Source organism: Anoplolepis gracilipes, chromosome 10, assembly GCF_047496725.1.
Source record: "Anoplolepis gracilipes chromosome 10, ASM4749672v1, whole genome shotgun sequence".
Taxonomy (NCBI): Eukaryota; Metazoa; Arthropoda; class Insecta; order Hymenoptera; family Formicidae; genus Anoplolepis; species Anoplolepis gracilipes.
Genome location: NC_132979.1, coordinates 11,522,846 through 11,535,286, shown reverse-complemented (window position 1 = coordinate 11,535,286; position 12,441 = coordinate 11,522,846).

The window sequence follows — 12,441 nt, the reverse complement described above, 5'->3', positions numbered from 1 at the left end:
TATTCGCCAACCTTTTCAACCTTTATGTGCTTCCCTCTCTCAGGTTTTCATGCAACAGGTTAGGTTGCGACTATAATCCGATATTTTTCACAGAAAGAAAAAAATAGGCCTTTTAAAAAATAACATTATAAAATAAGCATAATAGGAGCAAAATAAAGTAATCTCAGTTAAAGACAAATTCTTGTTAAAAATATAAATATGATTAAATCGGAACGAAATTAAATGAGTAACATTGTCGCAATAATATAATCAAAATAAGTAATAATGTCACATTTATATAAATGAATAAGCAGAAATATAAAAATATAAATAGAAATAATAATAGTGGCGGACGTTTCGACCCAATAATTCAGGTCATCTTCAGCGCAGGAATTAACAAAGATATTACATGTTTATATAAAAAAAAAAAACGGATGTTATAAAAAGACCAAAAGTTAAATACAATTTCCGCAAAAAAAACATGAAGAACGTATAATGCAGATGGTTGGTGACTGTTCATAATATGTCAAGTTAGAGACGCAACGAACGTATGTTGGCGAGAATGTAACAGTGGACCACATATTTACTCTTAGATAATGTAATTGGTCTTCTCTAGTTCGATAATTAGAGGGATCAATTATTCAAAAGGAATTGTCAAAATTAAAACGCTGCAGTTGCATAGGCCTTTTAATTTACTTAAAAAATCCACCAAATTTCAAGAAACTTTTATAAATATAAGCAACTTACATGACAATAACTGCACAGATGTTTTTGAAAAAATAGAAGCATTTGTTTTCCTTTTATATGGTTTAAGAAAAAATAAATCAGGTTAATGAAGCTCGATTTGCTATTTTTTCAAAAACGTATACAAAGATGCCAATGATGTTTTTAAAGTAAAAACGAAAAATATAAATGCTTCTACCTTGTCGACATGTAAAGCAGTATTAAAAAAGCAGTTTCCACGTGCTGCGTATGTATATTGCAAATATTTGGAGAAATGCGCATAAAAACGTATCCACAAAAATCAATGTCTTATTTACAATAAAATAATAATTTTCAATTGATATTTTTATTAGAATTTAATTTCATTATTATATATTTTATTAATAATTTTTTTTTATTATCTGTTTAGTTCAAATATTAAAAATCAACACTACGCTACAACAAAAACCCCAATGGAGGACAAAACTTTCGCCGAGAGAGTTTATCTCGACGTAGCTACGCACAACGATCAACACATCAATTTGACAGGGGGAAAAAGCCCGAAAAAAAACTGTCTCTCTTAGGAGCATTGATGTATAAATATCTGGCCGTATTATCTAGCAACATTAGTACTGCTCCTTTGTGGTAAAATAATAAAATAATTGGAATTCAACCAAAATTTTGATTTAAAAAGTTTTTTTTTTTCGATTTTGGTTACAGCCAATTTCGGTCAAAAATCTAGGTTTTGGCTTGATACACAGAATACATGATCAGACAAAACTCGCAATTTATTTTTATTTTTCTTTGCGGATATCTGTGTATTTTTGCAAAACCAGTATCTCACATACTGGTGCAAAATACGCGTATATAGGTAATACCCGCAAAATCTTAATTGTCCCTCTTTTCTTTTCTTTCCTTCCAAATAATGATTTATTAAAATCTCAATATTCTCTTCTCTGTCATTCTTCATAATAAAACATCAAGATAATTAATAAAGAATTGCTCAAAGAGTATATAAAATTATCAATAAATAAATAAATTTTGTGACTCGGGCTTGGTGAATATTATTTTTTTTATATTTACCTTTTATTCAGATGCATGTTTTAATTATCTCATAAATATCAAACTCTTAATTTTAATTTAACACACATGTGAGCGGCGAATACACTTCTGACCATTATCAATATACACTTTTACATTTAGTCACTTATACATTTTGATATTATTATTTAAATTTCTTTTTACTGTATTAATTATACATTGTAATGACCAGTCAGAACCTAAGATTTAACGTTAGAATTTCTCCCGCATTTTTTTGACTGTTGACCTTTGAATTTATATAACACTCGAAACGTTCGCATTAATTTATTTTTTATTTTTACCTTACAAATTTTATCTATATTTCGAATATTATTGTTATATATGTTTTATTTTATTTTATTTTATTTTAATATTTGAATTGTAATCGTTACTTTTACATCCTTGCTCTTTTGTATTTTTTTGAAAATCATTATTCAAAAAATAATGAGATGTAGGGAGGGAGAGAGGGGGGAGGTTAAAGAAAGTAAATTGGAGATTGCAAGGGAAAGAGGTGGAGGAAGTTAAGGAATATAAGTATTTGGAGTATGTGATACAAAAAAATGGGAAGCAGGGAGGGCAGGTGAACGATAGGATGAAGAGGTGAGGGGAGACGGTGGTGTTAGGGCAGGTTGTCCGATCGATCCTCCTCGATGGCGCCATCTTGACGTAGTGGGGAGGCTCTGTCCCGAAGCCCCGGGAAACCGGAGTGGAGGGATAGCTAAGAGCGCACCTTCAGCCGGATTTCCTCTTGGACCCCGGCTCGGGCAGGATGCATAGCACCGACATGCATGTACTGGGTGTCGGACGCGTACGAATCGGTCCCTGCTACAGGCACGATGGTCGCGGCGGAAATGATGGTGAACGCCACATAGGTGAGAGACATTCTCACTTCCCCAGGGGCCAAAAAGGGGTGGATGCGGGAACACCCACTCCCCATTGTACCTTTGCCCCAACGAATAATTTAACACACATGTTGCAAGTATAATAAAATCAGCATATTCGGGTTTGACTTGAATTTGGCGATTATAAATTCGAAAACGTTGTGTTAAAATTCCAAATGCATTTTCAACTACTCTTCGAACACGTGACAAGCGATAATTATAAACTCTTTTATCATCACTATCTAAATGCTATTACAGCTAAGCCATCTTCCGACAGATTTGCCATAATTACGTACGTCTGAAGACTGAAGTTGTTTAAAAAAATCCACGAATGCAATTCGGATATGTGTAAACGATCAAATACGATTTTGCTGATACGGATTGGGGACGGATATGTATAAATGGATCTTAATAATAGTAATAATTATATCAAATAATTGCAAAATTTAAAAAATTTTATAAAATTAAATATAAAAAATAAATTCCTATATTAATCAAGCTCTTCATAAAATTAATAATCAATTTGGAAAACCATAGGCCATAAAAGCTTAGTGACAATTGTTACATATACAAAATAAAATGTAAAAAAAATAAAAATAGATAAAGATGAAACTATGAAAGATAGTGAATAATTAAAGGTAATACGGTAAACAGTTAAAGGCAATAAATATTAAAAATTAATGAATTAATCTAATAAGAATAGAATGTATATTTTTTGTTCCATTAGGTACAGAATAATTATAATTGAGGAACAAAACAACTATATCTATAAAGTGGAACCATCGCTTTATTAACAGGTGTGAATTTGACATTAAAATGTTACTAATATGTATATGCGGACGTTTCGACTCCTTTTTTGAGTTGTCCTCAGCGCAATAGTAAAAATACAAATGAAAATAAGTTGTGGATCTCGCAAAATGTTCGCAAAGACGTTATATAGAACAATCGGGTCTTAACATTCGGCTATTCGATGTGTGTTACTTTTTGAAATCTCTCGGAGAACAGTTAAAGACCGACAGTAGATATTAACAGACGTTGACATATTCACGGTTCCCTCAAAGCAACATTGAACCGATTCCAACTTAAAAGTTAAGAGGCCCAAAGCTGAGACTAGGTCAATTGATTGTCTGTAAAAAGCACCACGCGAGCAATGTAAGCTTCACCAAAAAAGAAAATATTCTTAAATTATCATACAAACCCTATTGCGCTCACACCACTAGAGGGCATAACGGTATATTTTTCCTGTAGATAGAAAAACCTCTTGCAAGATATAAGAACCCCAACCCAAGAGAGCTCAGTATCGGGGCTCTTAGCCCTGAAAATGCAAACTGCAACATTTGCGAAACGTCATTGCGTGCATTAGGCTGTTTAATCACGCGGCATCCTTCCGGAAGTCCCCAGTTTAGATTCTAATTCTAATGGCCACGAAAGCCTCAAACTAGAAGTGTATATATTCTTACATATTAAGAATATCTAATACTTTTCTACTTTCTAAAGGATTTCTGTCTTTAGTTAAGAAAATCCTCTTGGCGCCTATTTTAGAGGAAGATATTCTAAAAATAAGTGATATATTCTTAAAATGAGAATATGATTTTTTCGGTGTTTAATAAAGGCCTTCTAATTGCGAGTTTGAAAATCAGTGTCAAAGGCATAGAAAAAAAGAACAATGGCAAGCCCTTTAAAAGAACATTTCTTTAATCTTTTATAAAAAAAAAGAAAAACCGGAGGATTGAGAAATTTACAGTTTGAAATTAAAAAATCTATTTATATTATGAAAATACACCATGCATCGTTATATTGTGACTAAGAATGAAGTCTAGTCAATTAATCGTCAAATGAAAAAATTAATTAATGTGTAAAAGTCTTGATGTGAATGTAGGTAGTAACAATTAGCTAAATCGTAATATGTTATGTGTAACAACTTTTTTAAACGTCAGTCAATTGTCCAGTGGGAAATTAAATAATGCGTAAAAATTATGATGTAAAATTAAAATATTTAATAATTACATCAGTCATAATATGATATTTATAGTAAGATTTTTTTATAATTTCGTTTTAATAAGTGTATAAAGTATATATGTATTTTACTTGTGCCAGATATATATGTTACTTTGCAGCTATGGAGCAATACGCAATAGTAGAATTTTGCGATGGATTGCAAATGATTCCTTTTTCATGGGTAACAGAAGATAAAAAACATGCATATTGGCCTACTTTTACATCAAACGAAAAATGTAGGAAAGTTGTACAGAAATGTATGTCAAAAATGAATGATTACATGAAATAAAAAGAATTTTAGCAACTGCAAGTAAGTAACCGTAGGAATTATAAAATAAATAATTATATTAATATAGAGAATTATTTACATTTTAATTTTTTTATTGCTTATTTATTAACAATGAAATATTATAATATTAAATTTAGCATGATTGTTATATAATTTATAGAAAACTTAAAAAAAAATTATTTTTATAATTTATTTTTAAAATTTATTATTCCCATTGTAGTCGTGCGACTGTTGTCTACATTTCTCTATGTTTACATCTCGATCCTAGCGGTCGCATGTTTATTGAGCTCTCGTTCAAACCGATCGTCTCAAGTGTGCGAGTCGAAATGCGGAGGTGTCAACCCCCACCAACGCACTGACATCGAAAATAGATAGGTAATTGGCCTGATTTTTGAAGGGGGGAAAAAAGACTAGGTATGTATCGTATATAAGGAGGCGATACGCAGAATTCGGGGCTCTCTCGCAATACTTTGGAGAAAAGAAGAAGATTGAAAAAAACATCATCATTATTAAATCATCGCACCCGTTTCGTAAATACATATCATTAAAAAACGTTGAGAACAAAAAAATTTATACACCCGTACTAAATACATCCTGACGAAACGGACAAGGACACCTTCTACACCATTATTTCAGTATTATAAATTGCAAAAATACTTACATTAATTGTAAAAGTAGAATTGTAATTAACAAGCAACTTTATTTAAAAATTTTTAATATTTTTTTCTTTATTGTATATATCTATTTATAATTTTTATTTGTTCTAATATTTTCTTTTTTAAGATACTTATGAAAAAGGAATAAGGAAATTAAAAAAAGCACAATTTATATCGGATTTAAATTCTGACAGTAAAGATTACGACACTTTAAAACAAAGTAGAAAATATAGGACAAAAACTATTATAAGTAGTGAAGACAGCTATAGCGAGGAGGAAAATTTTGTTCCTGTACCTTCTTTCCCAAAAGTACCTCCAAAAAAAATCTTAATAAACAAATACATAGTTCATCAAGTAATATATTATTAAAAACTTAGTAAAATATAATAGAAAGATTTATATAACATATGCATTATAATAATAATAATTTTCTTTTCAATTCATAGATACAAATATATCAAAACGTACAGGATATGAAAATAAAAGTTCATTAAATGTATCACAAAAAATAAGCGCAGAGGCATATAATGTTCCAATAAACAATGATCAGGTTTTATGTCACACAATATTAAACTAGACCCGGTAAAAAATTTCTCATATATAATTATATATAACAATATAAAAATATATAGAAATATATGAAATTCTGTATAAGTTAGTTATAGTTATGTATAGTATGCATAATTTTGTATTATCGTTGACTGACATCTAGCCAACATTAATATAAAATTATATATAATTATATAATAAGTCATATATTATGATATATAATTATACATAACTTATACAAAATTTTATATATTTCTATATAATTTTATATGGTCATATATCATATATAGTATCATTATACATAACAAATTTTTTACCGGAGAAAAGAGTAGATTAGAAAAATACATCAATAAATTTGGCATGATATCAATAATATAATGTGTTATTTTATCATACTTATTTATAAAATAGACAAAAGAATATTATTAGAACATGATTTTAATCAAAACAATGTTAAGGAAAGAAGTTCGACATTCGACTTTGAACATTTTAAAACTGATTCCATAAATACTTGTAAGTATCAACTTGTATGATTTTTATTGTTTAAATTTGCATGTATTATATGTTATACTCATATATGCCTATTATTTATTTTTGTATAAAACATATTTTTTATTATTTTATAATATAATATACATATATATATATATATATATATATATATATATATATATATACTAAAATTTACAGCAACAATGGATTTTCAACGATATGTTGTACGCAAATTGTTGAATATGGATTTTAAAATTTCAACAATTCATGAAGGACAGAAAAATATAAATACTAAGTTAGATAGTATACAAAACCAGATTCAAACTTTTGTCTTAGATGACGGAATAAAAAAGAAAAATGTTGAAGTAGATTATATGGAACTTTTTCCATTACAGACATTAGAAGAACTAGAAAAAATCGAACAATCACTAATTGATAAAAAAATTAATCGAAAGGCATTAGTATGTACATATTAAAAAATAATTTTTAATAATAATAAAAAAAATTTTCTATTTATTATTATAATTTAATTTAAATAATTATAATTATATATATTTTCTTTTTTATTTATATACAATAATTCAATTTATTAATTATTTATCTTTTTAGATTATGCAAATAGCACGAATGGTTGGAACGGACATTAAATCCATAACATTTAATATTTTACGAAGAATTCTAAGTGATTCTGTTGGAAGCATGTTTAGTTATGTTGGTGGAAAAAAAAGACGTTCATTTTTTGATTTACATCTAAAAATAATATTTGGTAAATATATTGCTATGTTTATTTTTAATATTTAAATTACTAAAAAAACTTTCCAGCAAGATACTGTGCAAGATAATGTCCATTATTGTGAGAGAACATATCGCAATGTATCTCATTTATGCTTGCGGACACTGTATATAGTGTCTTGCTGGAAAATCTTCTAAAATTACTATTTTAGATATTTTTATATATGTAAAAAATATTTTTAATAAATTCAATTGTTTTTTAAAAGATTATTTTATTTATATTTGATGTTAATTAGTATTTTACAGTAATTTAAATTTTTTTAAATTAATAATTTAACTTTATCTTATTTTACATAGCCACAATTTTAATTTTTTCTAATAGTACTTTGTTTTTCTTAAATATATTCATATTTATTTTAAATATTCCTCTTTCAATAATCTTATGTATTAATTATAGGTGCTGTACGAATTTTCTTCCCCGAGGCTACCGAACTAAATGTTTCAGAACCAATTAAATGGTTAAGGCATGCAAATGAGCGTATGAAGAAAAAAAGATATGCTGCTTTTTTATTTTGTTATAAAATTTATTTTATGTTTTAATATTTCATATTTTAAATTTTATTATATAATAAAATAATATATAATTATTTAGATTTCTAAATTATGTTAAAGAAATGAATTCTCAATAGAAAAACATATGTTCAAGTTTTTAAATAATATGCAAATAAATTTACATAAAAAATATATTACAATGTAAGTCATCTTTTTGTATAAATTTTTAAAAAATTTTTTACATATGTTTTTGTAGCGTGGATAAGAGAGCAAATACAACTTCCATAGAAAATGATCAAGAAGATGATGATGAGATGATGATTGATTCCATCGTTGATTGATTAATGGACTGGTCAACTTACGAATAATAATTTTATGTGCAATTGTTTAGTTTCATATTATTTTCAAAAGTATTTGTTTGATTTCATATGTTTCAAATTTATTATTATATGTTTAATATATTATTAAAAAAGTTTATATTTTGTCTTTCACTACAAATATACAATATTAAAATTAATAAAACAAAATTAATGTATATATAAGCCCACATTTATTGTTAAAATATCTTATACCTTTGTAATATTTTCTGGATTAATTTTGGATTATGGACACCCTAAGCCATCTTAACGTCTTATGGACATCTTATGGACATCTACAGAACTATAGGCTAGAATGTCCTAAGGACACTTCTAGGTATTGCATGAGGCGCTCATTTGCTATTCCTCAGGATATCCTGAAAAAATCTGAGTATAATAGGATATCCTCTGGATATTTCATTTAAGAAAATAGGACGTCCATAGGATATCCAAAAGACGTCCCTGTGCTTATAGGGTAGTGTTGATTTCTGATATTTGAACTGAATTTATTTAGAAAATATTTAAAAATTGTTTCATATATTTGTATTTATAACCAATTGGTGCAATGGTATTTCCACATTATATAAAAACCGTAATATTTTAAATAAAATGTGCTTGAAAGATTTTTAATTATAAAGTCATGATGATCATGTTACATGCCATTAATATCGTTAAAATACAGTTTATTTTATTGATTATGAGTTCATTAATTAAAATGTTTCATTGAAAATAATTATATATATGCATATATAATATACATATATTGTATAAATGTAGCCAGACAATATAGCCAATCTCCCGTCTTGTCAATGTCAGTCCCCTTCCCCAAAAATTGATTTTACGCTCTGTCTAGATATTTATACGTCAATGCTCAAGAGACTGACTGATTACAGAAAACAAGATCGTATTCCCCATAACACTTATTTTTTATTAGATGCTTCTAATTTGCCTGTGCACGCGCACGCGCACGCACGCACGCATGTATAGGTATACATACATATACACATGGATGCTATCACTGTTCTTTTTCCGCTGTATTCTGTTTATATCTTCAAAAATATTTTATTTTTTAGTAAACTGCGAGAGAGCTTAATAACTTATAAAAAAAAGTATGTTTACATTATATTGAAAATTACATATTTATTAAAATATTCGCAAAAAAATCAAATAAATTTTTAAACAAAATAAAATTTCTTTACAAATAATGGTAATATCGAGTGTTTATTTACGAATTTGTGTTTCCCAATTCAAAATCTATAAGAATTGATTATTGAATTAAGTAAGTTTGTATATTGAAAGCGATACGTGTATACAGCTTTTACATTTTTAAAGCAAGGTTGCCTAGCATTGAGGCTACATAAAATGTGACGAACCTTGAAATTCGTATACAGGAAGGTGTGATCTTTATTTTGCATATAAATTTCGTTCATGTGTTCGATGAGATAAATAAACCGAAAAAAAAATATTTTTAATAGGATTGTCCGGTTAATAGGATTTTAATAGTTATGCCATGGCCTTCATGGTGCCCGATCGATACTGGGGGATAGCAAAGAAATCAGATTCAGATCATTCAGGGCGCGCAACATGTAAAATAGAGGGGTTTATTTTGGGCTTTGTTTCCCTGTCGCAAACTGCGTCATCACGTATTGATCGTATCGTTGTGCGTAGCAACGTCGAAATAAACTCTCTTCGTGAAAGTTTTTTGCTACAACAAACCCCCATTGGGGTTTGTTGTAGCATAGTGTTTGATTTCTGATATTTGAACTAAACAGATAATAACAAAAAAAAATTATTGATAAAATATATAATAATGAAATTAAATTCTAATCAAAATATCAATTGAAAACTATATTATTTTATTGTAAATAAGACATTAATTTTTTGTGGATACGTTTGTATGCGCATTTCTCTAAATATTTGCAATATACATACGCAGCACGTGGAAACTGCGTTTTTAATTCATTAACCTTGTTACGTCCTGTAGACTTCATGATTCTTTCTTTTCGAAGGGAATACATAAACATTTAAAGACAGTGATTCTGAAAACGCTCTACGGCGAAATATTAAACCGTGAGAGCTGTCACTTTAGCCACACTCCACGAATCTTACGTTACGTGGATAATAAAATTTTAACAAACCTCCGTAAGGCGAGACCAACTCTAAATAAGATAATTAAAGAAATCTTAGAAATTGAATAGAGCATAAACACTCAACGGCTTTCTAAACTCCAAAAGAATTTTAAATAAAACAGAGTCACCGTAACTCGAAGCAGTTGTTTAGAACTGCAATCGTAAATTTGAAACGGCAACGAAAACTTAAGAAGCATTCGATAAGAGAGCTCGCCTGACGGACCACCTAAAGTGACAGCTGTTTATAATAAATTTCTAAATAGCGATAAGTGACTCTGACGGTACCAAACTCGTCATTGGCCAAACGGAAAAATCTCTTGAACCAATAGAGAAGAATTTTTTGGAACTCGAAGTCGAAAGAAACACCCCTCTAAGCATATGGCGGCATTAATTAAAATTCTAATTTATCCAGTTGTCCAATGGAGAGGAAATACGAATTTTAGTATTTAATGCGAAGAGCAATGCGCCGCGACATCACTACTACGGTTTGATCTCTCGTCCACAGTAACAGTTATTTTTTGACCTCGGCTTCGAGATACGGAACTGATACTCCATCTCAATTATTAATTCTTCGGGTATTAGCACTTTCGATTAATACTTCCGAACTCGCGACGTGTGTTTCGGCTCATAACTAACTAGGACTCTTTATGAAGTGGTTGCATACAAATTAAAAGTTCAAGACAATAACGAGTGTTAGACATTGTAAGTGGTTGTGCCATCCAATACGAACGAGTAGCCCGCTAACCAGGGTTCCTGTTAACTTCCTACCGACGCCACGAGATCCGCTGCCGAGGTCCTCTTCAAAACCAAACCCATCAGCGTACGCAATAAGTAGTGAGTACCGAGCGAATAATTTTATATGTTTGTTTCACCTTCCCCAGTTAAAATTTTGTTATTATAATTAGAGTGAGACAGTTCTTGATTTTTTTTTATTATCACTGTTTGATCGGTTTACTCTCCATTTTACCCTTGTCATTATAATCAGTTCTCCTTTTCTTGTTGTTTATGTTTATTTCCCATCCTCTTCATTTTCACGTAGTCTTTCTATTTTCTCTGCGGGTACCTGTGTATTTTGCGGAACCGATATCTCGTATACTGGTACAAAATATAACTAGGCAGAATCTGCAAATTCTTTTCTCTGCAGAAGCAAAGTTCTCCGGAACTCCATTTTTCCTCTGGTCCTCTAAACATTCATTATAATTTATTCATTACTTCCTTCCTTTTGTTTTATTACCTTCTTTTTTTTCTTCTCTCTTCTCGCTTCTTCCTATATTATGTGTTTCAAATAATATAATTTCATGACTTAAACTATATTAAGAATATTATAAATTTTACTAATTAGAACTGTCTCGCCAAAAATAAACTTTAAGTTTTCTTAACACTTGCATGGATTCATAGTGGAGCCCGTTCACCCGAAACGCCTAAAGGCTAAAGCGAAACGTCGCCGCAGTCTTAAGAACCGACGTGCCCGAAGAGTGTTGGCTCAGGCGACAGCAGGTTATACTTTTAAAAGCGATATCTCTAATATTAATATAGAATTAAGAAATCAATTTTTCCGCGAACAATCATCACACACAAACGCAGAGTCCCATCCTCCCCTTCTTCCTTTAAGAGAGCCGGAATCACCCTTCTCACCTGACCCTTCTTCTCGCACCTCTGTCGATCCCCTTTTCCTTTCACATCCCATAGTATCATCCTCTCACGTACACCCCTCCCCATCTCCTCTCGATTTACCGGGCCATTCCAGAGAAGCTCCCTCTACCTCTGAACCCCCTTCACGTCCACCCTCCTCAGCCTCTACCATCATCTCGGGCGATTCACCCCCATCTTCCCCTCAAAATTTACCTGATTCTCAAGAAAAGTCAGATAAAATTTGGGAGACTCTTCGTGAGGTCGCCGAAGTAGTCGACGACCTCGAGAAGGAAAATGCAAGTTCCACCGAAAGAGAACTATCCGATAATTCCGAACATCGAAAAGCTCCTCGTCCCGTTCCTCTAGATCCTCTCCAATATCTACTCAATAACCTTCCAGAGATCCGCCATCCCC